Source organism: Lissotriton helveticus, chromosome 9 (assembly GCF_964261635.1).
Source record: "Lissotriton helveticus chromosome 9, aLisHel1.1, whole genome shotgun sequence".
In the NCBI taxonomy this organism is placed as follows: domain Eukaryota; kingdom Metazoa; phylum Chordata; class Amphibia; order Caudata; family Salamandridae; genus Lissotriton; species Lissotriton helveticus.
This window is the reverse complement of record NC_136070.1, coordinates 664,747,644-664,773,643: the sequence shown is the minus strand read 5'-3', so window position 1 is coordinate 664,773,643 and position 26,000 is coordinate 664,747,644. Positions and strand designations below refer to the sequence as shown.

The 26,000-nt window shown below is 44.1% G+C and overlaps 1 long non-coding RNA gene across 1 annotated transcript in view; it reads right to left on the bottom strand.

The window, feature by feature from the left end:
* LOC144782912 (uncharacterized) overlaps positions 1–22,634 on the bottom strand; it is a 36,465-nt gene extending 13,831 nt beyond the window's left edge. Inside the window, exons 1-2 of the long non-coding RNA XR_013601310.1 lie at positions 22,542–22,634; positions 21,415–21,513 (exon numbers count right to left, since the gene is read on the bottom strand). This is a non-coding gene — a long non-coding RNA (uncharacterized LOC144782912). The remainder of the gene's footprint in view (positions 1–21,414; positions 21,514–22,541) is intronic.
* Between the last annotated feature and the right edge of the window lie 3,366 nt (positions 22,635–26,000).

Here is a 26,000-nt window from a genome sequence, read left to right as displayed (position 1 = left end):
GAGGGTTGTTGGGGGGAGAGTTGGGTACTTTAGGGTTGATTTGGTCACAATACTACGTCTCATGCAAGACAGATTGCGGACCCCAGTCAAAAGGGCGCAATGACCTGCCATGACCTCTGGCAACAGCACCATCCACTACAAGCAATTGTCTTGAAATTTCAGTGGGTTGCTGGATAAAATAAAATGCACAACAATCCTTCGACAGGCCCACAATCTGGTCCTAGTGGTTCCATTGTTGCAAGAGACACATTTTCTTGGGAATAGGGGTGCCTTTTTGGACACTATGTCTTTAATCATGCAGGGTTCACTAGGGGTTCCAGAGGAGTTACTTTTCCCCTGATGGTCATGGACACTATCTGATATGCCATAGATAGATATGTGGTGATTACGGGCTTCCTGTTTGACATTCCATTGGCAGTAGTGTCTGTGTATATTCCACCGACCCTGCAGGCGACCACGATGAAAAATCTGATGACAGTTATCACCTTGGGCCTGGATGAGGAGCTTATCGTAGGGGGGATTTCAATGATGTCATGTACCTACAACTTGATTTGAAAAGAGGGGCTAAACCATTGCACCATAGGTGGAGTCCCTGCGGCTTTGTAATCCTTGGAGAGCAAAGAACAAGTCGGCAAGTGAGTTCACATATTATTCCCACTCTCATAGGTCACATTCAAAACTAGACTACTTCTTCCTCCCAGCTGCTGGACTCTGATAGTCGTCAGGAGATACAATTCATGCAGGCGTACTGTTGGGCCAATCACCGATTTAATTAACTATGGGGCTGGGGAGGTGTAGGTCTAACATGCCCTGGAGCCTTTAGGTTGGGTGGCTGAAGGATGTTAGGTTTTAACAACACATGAAGAAAAAGATAGAACTCTACTTAAGAGCAAGGTCCACAACAGAAGTCTCCCTAATCACATTGTGGGAGGCAATGAAAGCAGTTCTTTGGGGGTTAATAATGGCAGACTCGCCATTCAGGTAACAGAGACGGAATTGCCACATCGCTGGAGCGAGTGGCAAAGGGCTCCCATTGATCTTAAACCACTTCTGCTCAGGAGACCTTGCGCTCTTTCACTTTTTAATTAGCTAAATTTGTCTTTTAGTCACAGAGTGCTCACCTTGTCAATCACCCCCTTCCCCGGTCCACCACTGACGTAGTCAGATTGTTGTGGAGGGAAGGCAGGACTGGAAGTGTTTACAACTTCCCCTCGCTTGCGGCGCAGGTTAGCAGGCTAGTTGGTCTACCCTGTTTTACCATAAAAGAATGATGCCATTCTGTTCGCGCAGCGGACGTGCGCAGCGGGCGCGCCGAAGGCGCGCCAAAGGCAAGCCTGTCTGTGCCTGTCCGCGCCAGAACTGGCCCAGGGCCAGGAATCGCTGCCCCCCTCCATCAGCCCCTAGAATTTACACTTGGGAGACACTACTACAACTCAGACAGGTCACAAATACATCATGCCTCCATTCACTTTCCCTGGAGGAACGACAAAGCAACTACACTCACTGCTCCTACACTCTATCACTATCTCCAAAGATATTCTCACCACCCATTGAGCACTCAATAAGCATGGCCCTGCTGAACTGCAGGTCCCTACCCAAACATTCCTTGGAAATCAATATGCTTCTCCAAGACACAGAGCTAGATGTTCTGTAAATGACAGAAACTTGGCTATCCCCAAGCTCAGAGCCAGACATCGTTCAAGCCCTCCCCTCAGGATACCTCACCCAACGCCTCGACAGAATCACTGGGAAATGCGGTGGAATCGCAATCATTCACAAAAGTCACCTCTCCTGCCGCATACTAGACAGCCCGATTCTTGATTGTGAAAACGTTCTTTTTATCATCCAACTCTCCCCTTTAAAATCACTTTCGGGCATTCTCCTGTACCGCCCACCAGGAGGGCATGTAGCTCCCTGATGGAAGCCATCATCTCACGTGCTTGCTCCTCTTCCAACTTTACATTACTGGGAGATCTAAACCTCCACTTTGATGACCCTTCGGACAAAGTGGCAGGGGACCTAACACTAGACCTGGTTTCCTACCACCTTCTCTTGAAAAGCCACCAAGCCACACATGTAAAAGGCCATTTACTAGACCCCATCTTCTCAAACATCACCGAATTAAAAACGAGTAAGCCGTTCCCCATCCCCTGGTCAGACCACTTCCTAGTAACATTCCACTGGCAAACCAACACCGAACCCGCTCACGGGCCTCCACCTCGCTTCCCAGAACGCCCATGGTCAAAATTAGTCCCTGAGGACTGGAGACGCGAACCTTCAAATCCCCTTGGTTCACCCCAGAACTCCGCGACTTGAAAAAACAATGCAAAAAACTTGAACGCATATTCAGGAAGGACTGGGCCAATAACAAAAAAATAGAATACAAAGCAGCCAGCAGGTCCTACAAAGCTAACCTAAAAACAACCCATGCGGCCTTCTCTAAAGGACAAATCCAAGCCTCCGCCAACTCCTCTAGGGAAACATTTTGTATCGTCAAAAAACTGCTGAAAGTTTCAGATCCACCCCCCCGTCACCGACCCCTCGGGTCTCAAATGCAACGAACTGGCAGAGTTTTTCTCCACTAAAATTCGTAATATCCTAAAAACACTCCCCGTCCCCGACTACTCACCAGATTACCTCCCCCCAGCCCCCGCAATTAACGCCCCCCTCTTTGACTCCTTCTCTCTCCTGATAAGGGAGATGCTCCCCCATATCTTAAACTCAATCAAAAGTGGTTCCCCACTCGACCCCGCACCTTTCAACATCCTGAAACTCGTGACACCAACCATCAACCCCCCCATCACTAACTTAACACCTCCCTAGAACTGGGCACCGTCCCCCCCAATTGGAAAAAGGATACAGTTAGAGCACTGTAAAAGAAACCCCATCTGGACCCCCTAGAGCTGGGCAACTACCGGCCCATATCCTTACTGCCTGAAATCAGCAAGGTGGCGGAGAAATTCGTTAACCTACAGCTCTCCGCCTTCCTCGAATCCAACAGACTCCTACACCGCTCAACGACAGGCTTCCGGCCTGGCCAGGGCACAGACACCGCCCTGATGGCAGTGGTGGAAGAAGCACGAATGGTCCTGGACGCAGGTGGATCTGCAGCAGTGATCCTCCTAGACCTAAGCGCTGCCTTCGACACGGTGGACCACTCTATACTTGTCCATCGTCTAAGCAGAATAGGAGTCACAGGTTCAGCAATATCCTGGCTCAAATCTTTTCTAGAACATAGAACCTTTCAGGTCGCCGAAGTCAACATTAGATCCAGAGCTGTGCCACTCCAATACGGGGTGCCTCAGGGCTCATCCCTAGGCCCTACACTTTTTAAAGTGTATATGTCCCCTCTGGAGGAAATTGTAGCCCCTTTCGGCATCAACCTGGCCAAGTATGCCGACGACACCCAACTCATGGTCTCTATAAATCAGACAGACCACTGTCAGAAAAATCTATGCTCCTGTTTCAAAGAAATCTCCAGATAGATGAGCAAATCTCTCCTCAAACTAAACGGAGACAAATCAGAGATCCTAGTGCTAGGCAATCAATCTAAACTCACCACAAAACTTTTATGGCCATCGTGCATGGGACCAGTTCCCGCTCCAAAAAAAGAAATAAAAAGCCTGGGTGTCTGGCTCGATCAAGACCTCAATTTTCAAACACAAACTAGGAAAACCGCGGGAACCTGCTTTGGTCTCCTACACACCACACGTAAAATCCTTCCCCTTTTACCCCCCCACTCCAGAAAACTCCTAATTCAGGGTCTCATCCTGTGCAGACTGGATTACGGAAACGCCCTATATCTTGGCACCCCAAAATCGGTCATAAACAAACTTCAACTTGTCCAGAACTCTGCAGCTGGGCAGCTAACAGGCACAAAAAAACGATGCTCTGCTAAGCCTGCCCAAAGCTCCCTACACTGGCTCCCAATCCATGAGAGAATCAATTTCAAATCCCTCTGTATTACACATAAACTTCTACAGGACAAGGGCCCCCCAATCTTGAGATCCCTCATCAAACCATACAAAGCCAACAGGAACCTAAGATCCGACCACCTCTTTCTGGCAAACGTTCCCAGAATCAAGAAAGCGCAGTCAGGAGGACGCCTATTCTCATACAATGCCTCCAAGCTCTGGAATTCCCTTCCCCTCAACATTCGCAGGGAAAACAACCTACTAAAATTCCGTAAGCTCCGCAAAACCTGGCTGTTCTCTTAGGTCTCTTCTGTTCCCGAGCTAATTCCTCGAGTCCAGCAAAGGGACGCCCCCGGGTAGCTACGCGCTTTACAAATCCACTTCCAATTCCAATTCCAAACCCTGTGGGAGGAGAAAGAAAAGTACAGCACTGGAAAGGCAGATTGAGGAATTAGAATATCACCTGAACCAAATGAGAGATCATGACACATTTTGTAGTCTAGAGGCTACTAAGGAGGCCCTTAAACAGAAACTGATGACTCATGCCAGGGCACCAGTGTCTGATTTTTAAAAAGCGAGAGTACGAATTTGAGGCAAGACAGGATAATTGCTAAACAGGCTTGCAGCCAACTCTGGAAGACAGGTTTGTCCCATAGACATGGGGCCTGACAGTGGGGTGACCCATTACCAATCACACATTACTATCAGGCACTTTACCAATCAAAGCCTTCGGGCGAGTTGGAGCAACAACACCTCTTAGCTGCAAACCTCGTCATGCCAAGGCTCTCCAGCAGTGAGCGCGTGAATTTGGATGCTCACCTGTCGAAGGAGGAGTTATATGCAGCCTTGTAGGAGATGCAATCTGAGAAGGTACCTGGTTCAAATGGACCCCATATGCAATTCTTGGAAAGGTTTGCATCAACACTCCTCTCACTTCCTCACGAAGGTTGAAGCGGCAGAGACAGCTTTGCTACTTCCTTATGATATCTGGAGTGCCTCAGTGGTAGCCCTCCCCAAACCATAGAGCCACTACAGACTGTGCGTCTTACAGACTGATCTCCCTAATAAATATTTAAGTCAAAATAGTTGCAAAGGCCTCAGCAACCAGGCTACTGAAAAAGGTGAGACCCCTAGTGCATTGCGATCAAAATGGCTTTATGCCAGTCAGAAGCACAAGGCCTTGTCTTAGGAGGCTAAATATGTACTTGGACCACATACATTCTGTATCTGACCACACAACCATGATGCAACATGACTTAGAGAAGGCTTTTGGCCCATTTGAATGGTCTTTCATCCACAATATCTTAAAAAATATTAATTTTGGTCCTAGATTCCTTTAGTATGTGAGGCTGTTATACATGATGCAATGGGCTAGGGTCAGAGTGAACAGGATTTACTCACAGCAGTTCCAGATAGACATAGGCCTGCTGTCTCCTCTCCTGCTCACTCTTGCAACTGAACCACATGCCAAATAGATTGGCGGGACGTGCAGGTGTAGAGCTTGAGGTGTGGCGGAAAATTAGAGGGCTGCATCTCTTTGTATGCAGACAATGTCCTCCTTTATATCCAGTGCCTAAACCAATCCATCCTAAAGCTAATTTATATTCTAAAAATCTGCAAAGAAGTGTCAGGCCTGAGGGTGAACTGGGGGAATCAGCCATAAACCCTATGGTGGGTTCTCCTCCAGATTTACTTCCAGACTCCCCGGCAAGCAGGAGTTTTTAAATACTTGGTGTTAGACTTGTCAGTCTTATGGTGGTCTTACCTCAATCTTTTTGGCTGCACATTTTGCTGAATCTTTTGTTGGCCATAGGACATTGAGCACTTTACCACTGCTAATCAGTGCTGAAGGGCATATGCTTCTTCCCTAAACATGTGTGCAATTGGTGTATACTTAATTGACTTATTTAATTTACTTGTAAGTCCCTTGTAAGGTGGTATACCTTATACCCAGCCTCTGTAAATTTACTGCCGCTAGTGTGCTGCAGCCATGATTGTCCCACCAACAGAACAAGCCTGTCTAACCCATCTCGGCCTGCCACCGCAGTGCCTTTGTGGGCAGTTTACTGCTACTTCGACTTGGCATTTACAACTACTTTCCAAGCTTTAAACTTCCATTTTATTGCATATAAGTCACCCCTAGGGTAAGCCTTAGGTAGGCTTAGGGCAAGGTGGTATGTAAGCGAAAGGTAGGACATTTACTTTATATTTTGCATGTCCTGGTAGTGCAAACAGCATATTTCATTTTTCACTACTGTGAGGCCTACTCCTCTCATAGATTAGCTTCATGAATTCCTCAATACACTTTTTAAGCTATAATTCCTGATCAGAGAGGAGTAGCTGTTTCCTGTTTCATATGTTTGGAATGGTAGTGATAAACCTTACTTACTGGTGACGTTTAATTTACCATTATTATTTTAGAAATTCCACTTTTAGAAAGTGCACATTTCTCTGCACTTACTGCTTTGTGTGCCTGACAGCCCGTCTCTAATGCATGTCTGGGTGGCGGACAGCTATACTTTGTGCATTCCCTCTAGACAGCCACAACACAGGAAGGATAGGTGGGTTTGAGTACCCATCTACATACATCTGCATTCTGATGGCCTTGCCTGGGCTGGATGGAATGGAGAGGTTAAGACTTCACTTGAATAGGTAGTATCCTGTCCCCACACAAAGGACTGATTAAGCTGGCAGACAGGTCTGGCCTGTAAGGGGAACATGTGCATTTAAGAGAGCTGCCTTGAAGTCATCCCACGCCACAACAAAGGCACTTTTGGGTATAAGTACTGGGTTTCTGACCCCCCCCTAAAGAAAATTAGGCACTTATGGATTTTGAACTTTAATCTTTGTTACAAGGACTGTTGTGCTGTTTAAATAACTAATCTTTGGACTGCAGACTTGGAAGGTTTGCTTTTCTCTTGTGTTTCCCTGCTGTCTGCTGCTCTTTGACTCCACAGAAGGAGAGCTGGACTCTACCTTCCCTACAAGTGATCTCCAAGGCTTGCCTCCTCTTGCTTGAGACTCAGGGATATCAACATTTCTACCCCTACTCCTGCGCCTGAACTCACTGGACGTGGCCCAGATACTTGCTGCCCGAATTTGATGCATCTTCTGTCTGTGTATATCAGAACGGGTTCATCGATCCGGTGGGGCAAGTAAAATGAGCACATCACATTGGAACCAGTACTTTGCCTTCAGAGATCGATGCATCAGACAGAGTACACCGCCACTGCTGCTTGGTGAGATTGATGCATCCCCTCGACTGCGTGGTAGAATCCGATGCGACAAATTGTTCGACACCTCTTGACTCCAGCACCCGTCTTCGGAGCTAACACATCGCCTTCACTATATGGCGCAGATCGACACATCTCACTGTTTGCGAACAGGAAAGGTGCTTTGTTCACTAGGTCCTGCGTGGATTCTTTAGCTGGCCTGCGCTTCCATGTGGTCAGCCTGATATTTGACTTTGACCTGGTCCAGCACGACTTAAAGTAACCTTTTTAGCAGTACTTGCTTCTAAGCACTTTACTGCATTTATGCCTTTAAAATTCAATATCTCAAAGTCTGTCCATTGGATTTTTGTCATTTTGGTCTTATTTTCTTTATAATATGATAACCTGCTTTTTCTCAACCTGTTTGGAGTCTTTTTATGGTGTATTCATTGTGTTACTGTGTGCGTGTTGCATAAATACTTTACACATTGCCTCTTTAGATAAGCCTCACCAGAGGGTAAGCACAGGTTATCTTTAAGTGTGGCTCTAGCTTACCCTGACCAAGATTATGGCTTCTGCTTGGACAGGGTGCATACTTTTGCCAATCAGAAACCAATTGTCTAACAATAGAGCATGCGCATTTCAAGAGATACACAGAAACGCTGGGACAGGATAATCACCCCTTTGACTTGCAAATTTAAGGGATATATGGCAAGATGGAGCTCCCTCACCCGATCATTATGGGGCGTATAGCCCTCTTAAAAATGGTGGCCTTGCCATAGCTGTTATAAGTTTTGCAACACTAGCCCCACAAAATCTGTACCAATTAATTTACAACCCTACTGGCCAACATCAATAGCTACAAGTAGGGAGGATCGCACTGTGAATTTCCCATAAGAAGTGCATACAATCCCCTTATGATGGCAGACTAGGGGCAGTAGACATCAGACTTTATTACTAGTCGGTACACCTGCTTGCGATCAATGAGTGGATCTTTGGGGATCGGAGGGACCCAGCTACGAGATTAGAGCGGACTCTCTTAACCGGGCAGGACCCAGGGTTCTGGCTGTATGGGGAGTCCCCCCTGCCCACTCTCCCGGCTATTTCAGCCATTCTTGTGATTAGCTGGCAAGAGGCACTGCAGTAGGTTGGATAGTGGAGGGTGCCCACTAGGAATAAGCCACTGTGGATTAGTACATGGCTATAGAAAACGGTAGGGGTCTAGGGCACTGAGATAAGTTGGGGATCCCTAAATTGGGAGATGTCTGGCAGACACACCATATGATGATCTATGATCCACTCAAAGCTTAATACGATTTACACATATCCCAGTTCTTTCTTAGAGCGCTGACATGCACCAGTTAGGCTGCTAGACACACACCAACTAGAATCAGCAAAGGAATACAAATACTTGGGTGTTCTACTATATAACAAAGGCTCCTTCAACCCTCATATGGAAACACTCAAACAAAAAGGTAATACAATATCCTTCACCAAGAAAACTTTTTAAAAAGTGATTGCCGGGCCCTCTTTGAGCCCTCTATTAAAGATTATCCAAGTCAAACTCCTGCCAACTATAACATACAGGAGCTAGGCCATGAGAGGAAAAGATACCATTACTGTGGAAAATCACCAGCTCATTTAGAACAATCTTCAGCCTCCCGAAATACACCTCCCCTGCCCAAATAAGGATAGAGTTTGGGTCACAGAAGCATTTACTGGCCAGAAGGGGTGGATTTATGGCACAGGGGCAGAGAAAGATACACTGAACTGGCAACTTTGGATTGGGAACTATCACTAAGAAAGAACTTACCGGTGGGAATGTATCTTAGAGATTCCCTTGGTCTGGAAAACCTATGGGCAACATCAGTGTCCCACACCAGCTTCAAGGAAGTGGATAACAAGACCATCAAAGCACTGTCAACGGAAGAAGCTAATCCTGCACTTGCGAAGAGAGTACATTCCTGGTACGTACTAAACAAATATGTAGAAGCCAAACTACCAAAATATTTTAGTTATGAATTCAATATCCATCTGAAAGAGAAATGTTTACAATAGAGGATGGGTATAATGCCGATCTTACCACACTTCCACCAAGGAAGAGGAAACCCAGAGACAACAAATGTCAACTATGTAGCCTCGGAACGGAAGATCTCGCGCACATAATTTGCAACTGCAAAAGCCTAGTACAAGTATAACATCTACTCTAGCTACCTCTTTTTAATCTATACGTTATCTGTTCCTGCAGACAGGCAGTGCTGATTTGTTTCATATCTGTCAACATGCAATTGACCTGTTGATTTACAAAATTTCTCAATATTTCAAAGAAGAGACTGAAGTTAGAACCATTCTAGCCCGGCGCATTGCACAACTCCAGTAAGCATTACAATACAGCCAACACACAACAAAGGACTGCTTAGCGGAAAGACCATCATAGGACACTTGGTCCCACGAATCTCATAAGCCTAGTCTGCATAGCGGCACTTTGCACAATACTTATTTATATGCAAATCTATGCAAGATTCCCTTTCAGGCAAAACAACATCGGCACAGGAAAGTACAAATGGAGGACAGAGCACCTTTCTTTCGATTTTAACCCAAAGAATCAATAAATGGACATAATTGGCCAAATAAGGCCCTTTTAACCTTCATTTTAACCCTGCTATTTAACACAGTCAATCCTATTGAATCACTAATGCTATGTGTATGTAACAGTTTTAATTAATGATGCATAATCAAAATTACCAATTGGCAGTCAGGCACAATGCACACATAGCAGCTCTCACAGAGTACAGCCCATAAGAAATCTGACTCATGATGTCAGCTATTGGTAGGAAGGACAGATCTTGCTTATACAGAACTCTGGTGATGAACGTTCCAGTCCTGCTAAACAAATTGCAGGAATCAGACCTGCGGCCCTTGGATTATAACAAATGGATTGAGGCAAACAATGGCAACTGGAGAATTAGAAATATTGCCTTGCTTTAGATTAGACCAGGTTAAATACTTTCCAAGAATGTATTACACCCCTGACAGGCTGTGGAGGATGGGGAGCGACAGCAGCCCTGAATGTCTCAATTGCGTACAGGCCAGAGGTTCTCTTATGCATGTGGTATAGGAATGCCGGGTCATTCAGGTGTATTTGAACCTGCTTTTCTCCAACCTAGAAATGGTATGTTGATTTCTGATAGAATGCAACCCCATATTGGGAATCATGGAAGTATTCCACGGATGGGATGGGTAAGGGGGCAAAAAATGAATGCTGGGATAGGTTGTGTTTTGGCAAAACGTCACATAGCGGGCCATTGGGGATCCATGAGGCCTCCCCAATCTCAAACCGGCTAAGAGGGATAGATTACTGCTCTTTAGTTAAGGAAGCAGTGTATAGGTCCACAGGATACTCACAAAAGTATGATAGACTCTGGGGACTGTGGAAAGAGCAGCAAAAAATACCCAGAGTAGACAACCCATAGGAAGTTCTTGGGGAAAGCACACAGTTGTCTAGAGCACAGATCCCCCCATAGTTTACCAGACTGGTCGCAGTTGACTTAAGTGGGGTCTACTTCATGGTGTTCTTCAACTAAAAGGGTTGTTGTGCAAGGGGAGCATGGGGTGGATGACAATGCAGTGTTACATTGTTAAAAATTCAATCAAAAGATTTTTTTTAAAGAAAGAAATTACTATCCAGCTACAAGACAAATCAACAAGAATTGCCTCTTGTGCAATAGCTGCTCTTGAATCAGGGTGAAATGCAGCAATGAAACACCACTAATCTGTTCACTTCACAGTCAAACCTGGACCTGCAGTTGTGCGAGCTGGATTTTACCACAACTTTTGATGTTATTGACTCCAGTCCTACAAACTAGTATGGAATTTTCAGGCTGGCAGAAATCCCTCAATATGGTATGTCTGCTAGGTCAGTGGAGTACATGCCTACAGTGCCCTGTCCAAATGTAGTACATTATTTGATGGGCTGGCCCATCCATCAACGCTCCAATATTTCTGATGTTCAGATTATAGAAATATCTCTGCATACATACATGCAATACCAGTGCAGTGTGAAAAGGTTACCTATAAAGAGCTGGGACTGCTGTTGTGGCTGACGTATTCTTAGAGATTCATATTACATGTTTCTGGATCGACAGCTATTGGTTAAGGTAGGCACCTACTTTTTGGTGATGGTGCATTTTTCTAAACTATTCATCTAGTCTGAGCATTTCATTGCCTTGCATTGTAAATGACAAAATCTTTTACCTATGTGTCTTGGTTTGGAGTGTAGTGGATGTGTGTGGTGTTGAGATGTATTATGTGGGTTGTGTTGGAATTGTTAGTTGTGGAATTGTGTGGGATGGAATTGTATGGTGTATTTCTGTGGTGGAATTATGTGGCATGGTGAATAGAAAGGGTTGAGAGCTGCACAGAATAGATAGAAAGGAGGATACACAGGAATAGGTAGTTTGTGCACAAAGTGATGATTGCATTTGAGATTGAGGAGCAGAAAGAGAGTGTGAGAAAGAAGGGGAGAGCAAGCCACAGATGCATAAAGACGGAGCACATGTGTACGCAGAATACACCCAAAGAAGAGGGGGACAGCATGGGTTTGAGGGATGGAAATTTTTTGAAAAGGCCAGGAAAGAAACTGTGCTAGAAGACATGAATTGAACCATATGAGAGAGGCAAGAACAGAGTGTGAGGGAGCGAGAGAGAAGGGTGAGAGAAAGTAAGAAACAGAGAGAGATGGAGGTACGAGTAAAAGGGGCCCATATGGGGGAGGCGAGAGTTGGACCAGGGCAGAGCGTGAGGTGTCAGTCAGTCAGTCAAAATACTTTATTGCGATAACTTAATATCATATAAAGACAATGGCAAAATACAAATTTAAAATACATGTGCAATAATTACATTATTTTAAAAAGATAATTAAAAATACATAAAAGTCATACAGGAGACCAAGCATATAGTGCAATATACAAAGTACCTAGATCCCTAAAATACAACATATCTAAAATACCGCAAATCTAAAAACAAGTATACCACCATTACAGGCCCTATTGCAATCACAAAATTGCCTATATAAAATTCTATTTGTACATTTTATGCTATACTGTTGAGGTAGGAGTTATTCTGTTTTTTAACCTAATATTCCTGCTCCTAATGGCACTCACAAGGAAACTAGCCACATGGAACATAATCCTTGGAGTCCCTAAAAGCTGTAAATAAATAAGAGCAGGTTTTACTTGAATAAATCCAGCCTCCTGTAAAATAGGCACAATAAACTTTCTCCTCTCCTTAGTGTAATGCCCACAGAACATCACTAAGTGCATAGTGTTTTGTACGGAGAAATGATCGCAAGAGCATGGTAACGCCTTTTCTGGGGTATTCCATACAGGATAAAAACCTAGATTAAAATGTATCAAGTTAAAACGGAACCGTGTTAAAATAAACCTGTGGTAAGGATGAGTCACCATGTTCAGGTAGCTTTCTGGGCCGACATGTATAGATAATATTATGCTGGCCCTAACACTTGTTTTTTTTAGCTCCCTCTCTTCTCTTTCCAGGGATAAAAACTCACTCATTGCACACTTTGTTAATGCAATGTCTTTGGGTGTAATAGATTCTATTTCTGAATATAGCTCCGGCCTCCCTATCTTAATAAAATGTTCCCTACTATATGTCAACCACTTAATGTTACTAACTTTATCCAAACACAAACAATCTTTCATTATGGTATGGTTTAGGGGAATTTCCTTGTTAAGCCACATCCTCAACCATGCTACAAGTGGTGCTGTTTTTATCAAATCTGAGATATGGCCTTCCCCAAGTTCAAGATGTGCAGTGTAGGACGGGGTTGACTGTGGAACACTAAGAACAGATCTGAAAAATGTATTTTCCATGATCTGTAGGGGGGCTAAGTCCCTGTAACCCCAAATTGAGCTACCATAAGAAGCAACAGAGATACATTTAGCCTTATAAATTTTCATGATGGCTGCAATAGGCCTACCACCCAGTTTTTTTGAGAAACCCTGGAGAGCTGAAGATGTTCTTGCTAACGAGATAACTCTATTCTTTAACTGTGGGGCCCAATTACCCTTTTCATCAGAGGTTATCCCTAAATAAGGGAAAGAAGCTACTCGAACCAGCTTCTCCCGTCCGCAGAAGAAGGTTTTATGGCAGTTTTTCCTTGCTGCGCTGCCCATGAACATAATTTGGGATTTTTTTACGTTTATTTTTAGATCAAGGGAGCCCATAAAGATTTCGAATGCATCCAAGAGACGTTGGAGCCCCACCCCGGTGCGTGCAAGAAGGACTGCGTCATCCGCGTAAAGGAGAACAGGAATCCCCTGCTCCCCTGCACGCGGAATGTCGAGAGTCACGTCCCTCAGGGCGGGTTCCAAAGCGTTCACATATAATGTGAACAACAGGGGAGCAAGGATGCACCCCTGTCTAACCCCTTTTTCTGATGCAAAATCCCCCGTACAACGTCCACCCGTGGTAACTCTGATTTTGGCTGTAAGGCCGTGGTGCAAATCTGCCAATAAGTTAACCAGTGTCCTATCCAAACCCAATCCAAGCTAAATGGACCAAAGCTTAGATCTATTAACCAGGTCAAAGGCAGAGGAGAGGTCCATGAAACCAAGGTACATGGACCCCTCCTTAGCCCTGGTGTACTTCTCAATCAGCATGTGTAAGTTGAGACATTGGTTCTGAGTGCTTCTCCTGGGTCTAAATCCATATTGGACATTGGTCAAGATACTTTTCTCAGTTGCCCACTCATTTAATTTTGCTAATATCACTCTCCCAAGAATTTTTACTGAAGAGTCAATCAATGAGATTGGCCTATAACATGCAGGGTCCTGCCTATTACCCTTTTTAAAAACAGGGATGATTATAGATGTTTTCCATGACTCTGGTATATTGTCATGGGTTAGAGCATTAAACACCCTACATAGTAATCTAGACCAAAAGTTAGGAAAACATTTAAAGGCGTCAGCAGGAACACCATCAGGTCCTGGTGCCTTTTTTTTCAGAGTGCAATCTATTGCTTGTAGAACTTCTGCAACCTCGAAATGCACTTGATTTCCTACAACTATCTGACCAACAAGATCACCAGGGCCTCCACTGCTGTGGTCTGAGTAAATGTCACTAAAATATTTTATCCAACCTTCGTCAGTTATGTTAGTTTCTAACGGGGAGTTCACCTCTCCTGTGAAAAAGGGTTGGTTGACAATTTTCCAAAATGCTCCACTATTTTTCAATATTACTGGGTCTAATAGTTGGGACCAAGCTTCATCTTTGATCACTTTTTTCCTGTTAGCTATAGCTTTTTTATATTGAGCTCTACAGGTTGTGATGTTGGCGGGAACTTTTGGAACTGCCTTCAGAGCGCTTAACAGTGCGCAGTGTGCTTTTGTGCATCTGTTATCAAACCATCTTTGAGTGGGAATTGTCTGCTTTTTTGAACCAGCAAACAATCTTTGATTAATCTTGCTGCAGATGCTACCAAAGGCAAGTATCACTTCCCTATTATCTGCCTCATTTGATGAGCACACCCCAACCTCAACCGCAGCATCAGAGAGTACCTCTTGAACGAAGGATTCGGGGATTATACTATCCCATTTCAGTCTACGTCCCTGATCTTTCGCTTTATGTGCTGTCCTGATGTCACCAGGACCAACTTTGCGCAAAATAAAATCGGTATTTACTAAATCAATGGTGACAGGATTATGATCGCTAAAAACAGAAACCACAGTTTTATACATTAAAACTTTACCTAATAAAAATGATGAAATAAATATATAATCAATAATAGAGCCATTGCCTATTCCCTTAAAGGTAGAAGTCCTAACCCCCCCCTCCCCACACCCAGACTCATATAGATTCCATCTTTCTAGAAAGTTTTCTAAACATTCCCCTTGTTTGTTGTGTTCAAGATGGATTGGCGAGCAATTAGGGGGGGGTTCTTCTTCATCGCAAACACACGTTAATGTACAAGGGTGGATATTAAAGTCCCCCATAAACACAATTTCAAAAGAGTGTACATTTTCACTATAGACTGACAAAAACTGATCCAATTTATCTAAACTAAACAAAGTGCAGTCAGATGCATTGGCATTATACAAATTTACAAATAAAATATTAGAATGGTCTACTGAAGTAAGTTCGACAATTAAACAATTATCAGAGCCCGAGTCGCACTTCTTCAAGCGGCCTTTTATGTCGAGTTTAAAGAGACTTAGTAGTCCTCCCTTGGCTCTTCCTGCCACACTGGGCACTGCTGGGATACAAAAATAACTGTATCCATTTAATGAGCAACTATTTTGTGTGTCCCAGGTTTCTTGTAATGCAATAATGTCGAACTTACTAATAAGATCTGACCATGCCGGAATACCCACTTTTGACTTAATTCCTGCAACATTCCAAGTAAGTATACTTAAAACAGGTTCAATTTGCCCCTCATGACTATTGTTTTTGGGCAAGAGTCAATCATTTTGGTCCAAAGAAGATAGAGGATTATACTGATTGGATAACATAAGAGGTTGAGCAAAAGGGTTTAACTGGACTGGATGAACTATATGATTTGTCATATTACGACTTCGCTCATGGCCCCATCTATTATTCATGTCCCAGTTGTTATCCCACCCAGGTGCAGGAGTCCTTGGATAGGTAACATTCTGTTGTTCACCATAAAAAAATTTAAGTGTTAATGGGACAACAGTACCCTGTCTGCGTTGGGGCGGAAGTAGGTTAATGAGAATGTTTGGCAGGACGCCTGGATGAAAAAAGCTCACTGCCACACAATCCCCTTTTAATTTTTTAGGTCGATTTCCTAGCCAGGGAACCCTCTTTGCGGACTTAATGTCCCGAGCCAGTTGCTGCTCCCCCCCAGGTGCTAGCTTCATATTATTTGATAGCCATTTTAAGGCCTTGTTTGACAAGGAAGAGGGTGATTCACTAGTACCGCCATCTAAGGGTGGAACATTGGCTAATACTAGCACAACAGGTGAGGCTTCAACTATGAATTGTAAAGGGTCCAATTCCAGGGCTTGTACTGGCGGGATATTAACAATTAATATATCATCACTTTTACCAGCCATCTGGTTATCATTTATTATTGATGGCTGCACTGGAGGGTTAGTGTGCGACAGGTCCTCTGTTCCCACACCAGCAATATTTACCCCTATATTGTTACCCAGATTAGTAACCAGCGTGGTGATGTTTTCTACCCCCCCTACGACCTTATTATGAAGTCCATCCAGTTTTTTAACCTCAGTTTGTAGCTTATCTATTTTAGCTATTAGGGGTTTGATGATAGCTTTGATTTTTCCTTCAATCAATTCAGCAATTTTTAGAAACAATTCATCATCATCAACAATATGTTTGACTATCCCCTCCTCATTTTTATCCTTTAGTTTAGTCTTTGGGGTAGTTGCCCTTTTCCTCCTTACCCCAGACCGTAGCCCTCCCCGCTTTGGCTTGTTCTTTACACAAGTACGTACTGGCCTGGGGGCGTGGTCTGGGGTAGACTGTTCTTCATCAGAGAAGCACAACTGTGCCTCCTTTTCAGATTCAATGTCCGTCGCATTTTCAGTGTCCACAATAAGTGTCTCGAGGGCAAGCGCTTTATTCTCTGGTGATTTGCTTGCTCCCTGATTAATGGAGAGGCTAAAGTGGTCATTGGAATCAGACACCAAAGATGGTATGTCATCAGTAGGAGGAAGTAAGGTAGGACTCAGGCGTTGTAAATCTGGTGATTGACTCAAACCCAGAGACTCTCTCCTTTGTGTGTTGATTTTTTTCACCGTTTGGACCAAGTAATTATCCATAGTGTTGGATGTAATGGCAACAGTTTTTTTAGACATCCTAACACTATACCCCAATGTTACTAAGGGTTCCCAAATCAATATTGCATATAGGGAATTTCTCAGGGCAAATAAGTCTTACTTGGACTTAAGGACACTTCCGTCGCCTCCAGCAGCGTTCCTGGCCCTGTCCCTGTCACTTCCTGCCGCTGAGGGCCGTAGAGGGCCCGCCCTTTGCCCGGGCTTCGCCCCGGGCGTCCCGCTCGCGTCCCGCGACGCGGGGGTGTCTGCTGATTTATGGTGCCTGCTGGCGCTCTCTCTCCGCGTCAATTACGCGCCGCCGCGAGGCCTGCCGGGTGTTGTGGTTCCCGGAGCGGCGGCGCGAAGCTTGGAGGCTGAGTGACTCTCGGCGGTGGCGGCTTGGCGTCCTGCGTGCCCCGTAGACTCCTGGCGGTGTCGGCGTGGTAAGTTTTTATCTCCCAGAATAGATAGAAAGGAGGATACACAGGAATAGGTAGTTTGTGCACAAAGTGATGATTGCATTTGAGATTGAGGAGCAGAAAGAGAGTGTGAGAAAGAAGGGGAGAGCAAGCCACAGATGCATAAAGAGGGAGCACATGTGTACGCAGAATACACCCAAAGAAGAGGGGGACAGCATGGGTTTGAGGGATGGAAATTTTTTGAAAAGGCCAGGAAAGAAACTGTGCTAGAAGACATGAATTGAGCCATATGAGAGAGGCAAGAACAGAGTGTGAGGGAGCGAGAGAGAAGGGTGCGAGAAAGTAAGAGACAGAGAGAGATGGAGGTACGAGTAAAAGGGGCCCATATGGGGGAGGCGAGAGTTGGACTAGGGCAGAGCGTGAGGTGGTACAGGAAGGTAGCCTGTGTGAGCAGGCAGTATAGAGAGGAGATAGGGAGTATGAGGGAGGGATGAAAGGGTCGGTGGGATTGAGATGAGAGGGAGTACCGGGAGTGTGAGGGAGAGATGAGGGGGCAGTGGGTGTATAGGGGAGAGGTGACAGGGCTGGTGATAGTACAAGTGAGAGATGTGGTAGATTTGAATTCTTTTTTGCAGAATTGTGTGGCGTGGTATGGAGTTGTGTAGTGGAGATATGTGGCATGGTATGCAGTGTAATTATGTGGACAAAATTGAAGAGCGACGATGATGGCAGAAAATGGGAACCTTATGGGCAGGCGGAAGCCCATATACTAGATGCAGTACGTCTCAATTTGAGATACTTGAATAGCACTACAATGCTTTGCCTTTGCCAGCGCACATGTGTTCTCTTCCCCGTTCTCAGAGTGAGGCAGAGAGCAAGCTAGAGCGACCAAGCAGATATTGTGGTTAATGAATCGGTGGTAGCAGTATGCCCATTAAAGAAAATGGCTGTGTGTGCTTTCGCCATGATATAGGGGCAGTGGACAAAGTTGTAGATGCAGAAATTATAAGTGCTAATACATGTGCAACATGTCATCATGCCCATGGGACAATGCCCACGAAAGCAGCACACGTGTACAAAGGTTATCTTAGGAAAATCACCTGTACATGCAATTACAGTATAATCCCATTTAAGAAAAGAAACATATGTAGAAGGTTTCTTCAGATGAGATAATGATTGTAAAATGACTTCCACTTTTGCCAAAATGTTTATAGTGTAGTACCGTAGGGTTTGCCACTCATTTCCATACACATGCCAACCTTTTCACCCACATTTACTTTCTAAGAAAAATTGCAGATGTTCACATTTTATTGAACAGGGGGCACACGTAGTGAGAGGCTGCTTCAGTGTGTGCCACGTTATGCACTGAAAGGCCCTACCTGCAGATTGGGCGGTGGCCAGGGACAATTAATCGCTTGCACTTTCAGTTCCACTGGAGTGTGGGGGTGCAAGGCAACAGGAGTTAGAATCAGAGAACAATTAACAAGATTAGCCACAAAATAATTGAAGCAAAGCCCCTAAGCAATTTGCAACAACCCCAGCTGCCAGGGTGCATTATGCAAATATCCAACACGATATCACTATGCTTCTCCCAGCTTTGAATAATTCTGAATTACCACATGCATAAACATTTACCACAGTTGCCAGTTCATCATGCTCAGAAAGAAAAAAAATGGAATGTAGCAAGTTACTGTTCGGAGAATGCTTTGTGAAATACACCCTGGCCTGCGACGAAGGGCCTATGTGGGATGAAAAAACACTGGTGGGTCTCGAAAGAGGTGAGGCAGATATAAATAAGCACATGGCTTAAGACACTTAAGCTAAAAATATGTGCTTTTGCATAGTGTGCCGCCCCACTGATATTTTGGTGCTTCTGTCATTGCATCCAAATATATACTACAGCAAGTAGCATTGCATATACAACAAGCCAGGGCTGTCGGCTTTGTCAGTGGTATGTTTTTCTGTTGGCTATATCTGAGGGTAAACATGCTTGGTACTTTTCAAATAATTTGTTTCCTTTTAAGTCTTTTCTCTCTCAAAGGGTGGATTTGCAAAGGTTAGTTTAAATAGGCCCTCTCCTGTTTTTTCCTGTTTTTAAAGAAGGATATTCAAGTAAAGTCCTTGCCTTTCCCTCATAACTATTTTTTCAGGGCAACTTCTTTTTAGCAACATTGGCGTGTAACAAAATGCATGTTCCAATTATTATTATTATTATTTTGAATTTGTAAGACGCACAGCTACTCCAAGAGGTTTCCCGGTGTGATTACACACTCAAAGCATTTCTTCCTGCAAAACGTATTGTTTACATGTAAAGTGCTTTAGTGCCCCGGACAAAGTTCGCTCTATATACACTGACAGATTAAAAAACAGAGAACAGCATAACGTGGCCTTGGATTGCCCTGGCTGGGGAATATGTCCTTTTGTGTAACAACAGCATGTAAGTATCATAGTTGCCTTGACTGTAAAAGTATATAAGTGTATGAAGGGTAGAAACCTTCTCTAGTAGAGGACAATGAAAGCTAACGTCATTTGTGGTGAACACTGTAATGATGTACTCTGCATTATATTAGAAAGTGCCTTGCTATTCTGCACAGTGTGCTGCACTGGAAAGAGAGCCACGCTTCCCAGCAGCAATGAACATTAGTTCTTCAAGCAGCGGGGTCAGAGCAGACATTCCATGGAAAACAGGAGTCAGACAAAACTGAGGTTTCTGCCCGGAGGGTGTGGGCAAAAAAAGAGCCCGATAAGGAGCAGTCCCCGCACATGCTTTTTAGAACAGCAGGTGCACCAGCAAGACCCAGCCAACTTAAAGCCCTGGCCCTACGTGATATTTATTTGTGCCTGGGTTATTAATTTATTAAAAATAGTATCTTCAAGACATGTGGCAACGCTATGAAACGACAAAAATACAGCTCCAAGACCTATAAATGAAAACCTAATTTATTATTATTACAGTGTTCACGCTGTTAAACATGAGCAGGTGTACAAAGTCAAAGGAGGAGACCAGAAAGAAAGTACACAGGTAAACCAAGTGTTTCTGCTGGGTGAGGACAAAACCTGCAGAGAAGGATGCAGCCCTCTGCAGCTTATTCCCCAACTTTTCCTGTCTTGCTTGCAGCCCCTCTTAGTCCCATCTAAGATCTCATTGCCGGGTCTTATAGGCAGGCTTGCTTCCAATGAGATATGACTGAGCGCTCCGATTTGATTTTAAAACCGTGGAAGAAGTATTTTAGCCAACATAGCATTGGATGCTATCAGAACTATGCTCTCAGCCCGTATAATGCAATCACACTGCAATACACTGCCATTTGTCAGGGTGGGTTGTTCACGCTGACCTTATGAAGGCTCCTCCACCTTGCCAAAAGAGAGGACTGGTAATCCTGTAGCAAAACACACCAGGGTCAGTACCAATTGCCTCCTGGCAAGAACCAGTCACTATTTCAGCAGCAGTTTTGAACACAGTAAGCTATGTGCTATTGAATATATTCTCATCCCTGTCCCATTCCTCAATGTAGCTGTATTCTGTATTCTGGGGATACAGAGCCCAGCCTTTACCCATGCCTGACGTTTGGTCCTGAGCACCCCACCACCCTTGAGTCCAGGGCCTGGTCTTAGACCTGGTCTTGTATTGAACACCCACATTCCTAAATATGAGTTGTCTTGGAGAGCGGCCTTTCCGTCTGTGCTCTATCACTTCTGAAGTAATGAGTAATCCAAAGGAGGAAGTGAAGGTTGAATTACTTGTCATTAATGGTGAATTTAAGAGGTTGTTGCATTTGGTATCATAAGTGCCATAAAAATAAAAATGTTATACAAATTTCAATATTTTTTCAACAAATGTTATGTACACATCAGGCACGGGAGGCTGCACTGGCCATCTATCTGATACATTTTTGTTTTCAGTATTGTAGACCGCATAAGTCTTTAGACATATTTTTGTTTTTTTCCTTGTAAACTTTTATCTAATTTTAAAATACACTTTTGCAAATGTGAACCGCTGCTGCTGGGAAAAGTCCAAAATATGACACAGAAAGAGATGCATGGTTCTTACCCGCTCAGTAGCTAAAAGGGAACCCTTGAACTCTTCAAGTACTTGACGGCATTCGAATTCATGAGCTCTGGCACATGTTTGAAAGCCAATTACTATATCCTGCGAAGAATGAAAGACAACTCACAGCCTCAGGGAGACATTAACCAAACACAGATATTTAAGACAAGAGATTCCATATTAGAAAGAAAAGCTAAAGATGGGGTTCTTGATTGGACCTTCAGTGTTTACAACTGGCATTGGCGAATGATTCTCCACTACTAAAGCAAATATATTCAGTGCCCAGAAAGCATGATTTAAGGATACTCTTATACAAATATGCTGGAGTGTTCTTACCATGGGACTGAAGAAGCTTCGTTGGATAAGAAGATTAGAGTTCAGTCATTAGCTGTGCTCCGTCACTAGGTTCTCTCTCTAGTGTTCACATAAAGGCACTGCAAGGAAAGTTCAGTTCACAAGCCTTCTTTGTGACGAAGGAGTGAGATTTCCTTAGCAGGAGGGCTTCTCCTTTCTTCCTCAAGTCTACTGTGCAGGGATTACACCATATTCGGTTTTGCCCTTCAATCCTTGAGAACCCGCCCCCCCCTGACAATAGGTAGAAACAGACAGCTTTGTTGTCTTTTTTGTAGGTCTCTCTGAGAGAATCATTTCAAAGCTTTTACATAGCTTTAGACCTTCCTCCGCTTTATCTGCTATATTGATTAAACTTGGCTAATCTTATTCAATCACTTGCATCTATCAGGAGAGATCACCTAAAGAGGTGCCTAACTATCCCTGATGAAATGCAGCAGTGGTCACCTGAACAAAGGAACTATTTGTCTAGTTTCTGCTAACTTAGTCCTCATCTACTCTGTGGAGGGTTTTCAGTCTGATATGATTTGGCTATCCATGGAGTAGATATCACACTTTGGGATGAGAGGAAGTGCTGAGTGAGGAAGGTTTCATGGTCATCATTAATTTACCGTCAAGCTCCTGTAATGAAGATACAAACCTGAACAATGTACACCCAGATGCTCCTCAGTCCTTTATGACTTCCTTCTCAACATGTGCCTGTTCTGGTCGTACAGGGGGACATTTTATCTCAGGGGAATAGATCTATGATTATTGTAAGAAATACACTTGGTACTTACTGAATGGTTAGGAGTTAAGATGAACCGGGCAGATAAGAACATGCTTCGAAGGAAGTGTAAGATCAGCGCATTATCATCACAGGCGGCGAGGCACTTACCGATGCACCGGAAAATAAAACCCTAATATGGGAGTAAATTAAAAACAGTCCGAGTTCAGAATAAGCAGCAACTCCTGCCCACTCTATGAGAGTCTTACTTATTGAGGAGCATTCATCTTTGATTAAACTCCACACATGTCGTCTCTCACTTTGAAATTGCTTTTAATGAGTTGAGAGAAATGTTTATTATGTAATGTTATGTTAAATCTTATGGACATTGTAAAGATTCGTACATGGCCATGAATATGACTCAAAACAACAAAAAGGGGGAGGGGTGGGAGCCAATAAAGGTCCTGTACCTAGGCTCAGAAGGTGCTAATGCAAAAAAGCAGTGGAGGTACTTTTCTTCCAGAAAGTGAAGAAGAAAAAAATACTGGCAAAGAAGCAGGAATCCTAAAAAATATTTCTTGGTACCCTCACACAACCATGAGGATGTAATGTATCATCATTGGACTTGCTCCTCGTAAGGCTCCACAAAGGGTCGCTTTAGCAGAGACCTTTTATTTTTTTGCCGTCTGATGAGAAGCGCCAGTGTGAGGACGTTTTGAATGTATGGGGTGGAGTGAATGTGTATATTGAAATAAAGGGACATTAAAGCTGTCTAAGACACACCGAACTAATGTGATGGTTCTCCTGGCAGGATTAAAAAAACATAATTTGGTAGAGGCTACTACAGGGACATGATGTATCCTGTGAGTGTGGTCAGGTTGGCATGTTTAACGACTGATGACCCAAAATAGATCTCTGCTACTTCTTCAGGGTCTAAAAGAAAAGGGGGATAAACCTACCCCACACTTAAGATGTAATATGCAGTATAGGTATTCCCCTGAAAGAAAATACCTTGTTCAAAAAGTTTAAAATTGATCATCCAACCTAGAAAATGAATGAGAAAATAGAGAAAACACACAGTAAACAAATGTTTTGAATTTATGGTCCAATGCGTGACCAGACCAGGATCCCTTTTCCAGCACAGTGTATCATAGTGTCTCCTAAGGTAGATATGCTCATGCTATTGTTGGCGCTGATCAGTTACCACAACGTGAAAGAAGTGAAGCACATGCTGATGGTAAACAGCATTTATCACAAATCTTTTTCCCAGCAGGGAATCACAATGCGGTCGTTACAATGACCGTGTTATGATTCCGCATACCATTACTCCGCAAGTCGGAACAACGACTTGCATGGGGGGGGAGGTGTTGGATTATTATCCAATACCTTCCCTATTGTCCGCCCAGACTGGAGTTGGAATAGTAAATTATACTATTCCAACATCCAGCGCCCCCCCTCCGCAAGTCATTGTTCCGACTTGCGGAGTAATGGTATGCAGAATTACAACACGGTTGTTGTAACAACTGCGTTGTGATTTCCGTGAAAAAGACAGCGGGATAATAACATATATTCCACACTGATACATCAAATATAACAGAACAGGCAAGTAGACATTGGTCTAACAGACAACATAAAACCAATCTCTGTTGGTGTTACACAGTGTATCATAAGTGATTAGTTGTCCTCAGGTGTGAATGGCGTGTCTTATCCTTTGGATCAATCTAAAATGGCCCCTAGGTCAAAAGCAGAGGGTAGAGCTTAGCTGCTAATTGTGGTAAGAGCAAAGATACTCAGCATAAAGAAACAGTAAATCAAGGGGACCCAAATGACCTTAGGGTGAAAAGAAAAGGAAAAGCTGAGAGTTTTCTAGAGAAGCAATCATACTCATGTGGTTTCTGCGAAAGAGAGTGCCAGAGACCTACCTTCCTCTGGTCATCTGGATAGAGACCCAGCAGAGGAGAAGACCTGCCTTTTAAGGTGCGGGTATTGAAGTGATTGATCTTAGGTGGGGTGCGTGTAGCTACAGGAAGGAGGGGTGACAAAATGGCCAATAAGGACAGGAGAGGAGGGGCGATATTGATCTAATAGGAGCAAGCCCCTCACATGCTAGTGTAACATAGGTATCATCCCTCAGTGGTGGCCATCTCGGAATGTGTAGTGGTCAAATGCAGGCCAGCCCAAAGTCAACAATGGTTTTTGAAGGCAGTATCTTAGCAGTAAACTGAGACTGACTATTGAATGTTTTCTTAATGGACAGTGACAGTAGTAGAAAACTATGGTGCACCTAGTTGCTCTCAGATAAATAGTGACGGAGAGAAAGCCTGGTGCAGATAACCGCTAGCCATCCCTCATGGCAAAATCTAAGTAAATTGACATCTACGTATATGTTGCATATATGGGCCTATTAATTAAAAAGTAACATGGGGCGGCCAAGTGGTCTATTCCCAATATATTAGGATGCTTGGATAGCACTATTGGGCCTACGGCTAATGAGGAGAAGAGAAGGGGTATGCTCAAGCCAATAGGAGCGAACCCTCACATGCTGGTGTAGTGAAATTATCATCCCTCAGTGGCAGCTATCTTGGAGTGTGTGGCAGTCAAATGCCCAAAGTCATCAATGTTATTAGAACAGCAGTGTCTAAAACAGTAGACTAAGACAGTTTAACCCCTTTAGTGCTCCCGTCAGCCAACGGCCATCGCGAGCACTACCTCCGTAGTGCTGTGCATGTCCGTTGGCTGAAGCAGCCCCGCCCACTGATTAAAATCGCCGCACTGCAGCGGAATTCGCACCGCGGTTAAGCAGTTAATGTTTTCATGGGGGGGGGGGTACTGCCTCATTGGTATCAACATAAAAATTTGTGTTAATGAAGAAGAGGCCCCTTTGCAAAATGCTCATCATAAGCACGTCTTAGTGTGGTGTGTGAGACTCCATAGCAGGGCGTCCCATATGTGACATGGTGTTAGTGGTGATATGTTAAATCAGATGCCATGTATGAAGCGAATATTAATGCTTCCATGGTAAGGGAGTATCTGATTTCCCAGGGGACTGACTGGGGAATTACACCTCGCACCAAAGGATTTCATCGTTCGCACCTTTGCTGTTGGTGTAGAGGCAGAAAATCCACTGTAGCTCCTTTCTGAAAAGGTTACCAGAGCTCCATGAGCTAGTTGCTTCTAAAATTGTCCACTGGAGGTCATCTGGAGAGTGGTTTGAGTCACAAAAGTTATTGCACATTTTTGTAGTGCTGCACCTGCAGCGGATATTGCCCGGGTGCTCTAATATTCTTGCTTTGATAGCCCTCATGGTCATTCCCACGTAAAGAAGGCCACACCCGCAGGTGATCAGGTCAAAACTGTTTTTTTGTATCGCCTGTATCCAGGTGAATTGGGGGCTCAATTTGACCTCTTTGGAATGTTTAGTGAGTGGGCATACCCAGCAGATCCCACAGGGATATTGTCTTGTGACAGGTGGTAAGGCCCATAAGGTTTTCTGCATGTGGGACTGTTGAACATGGGGTCTCATGTATACCAG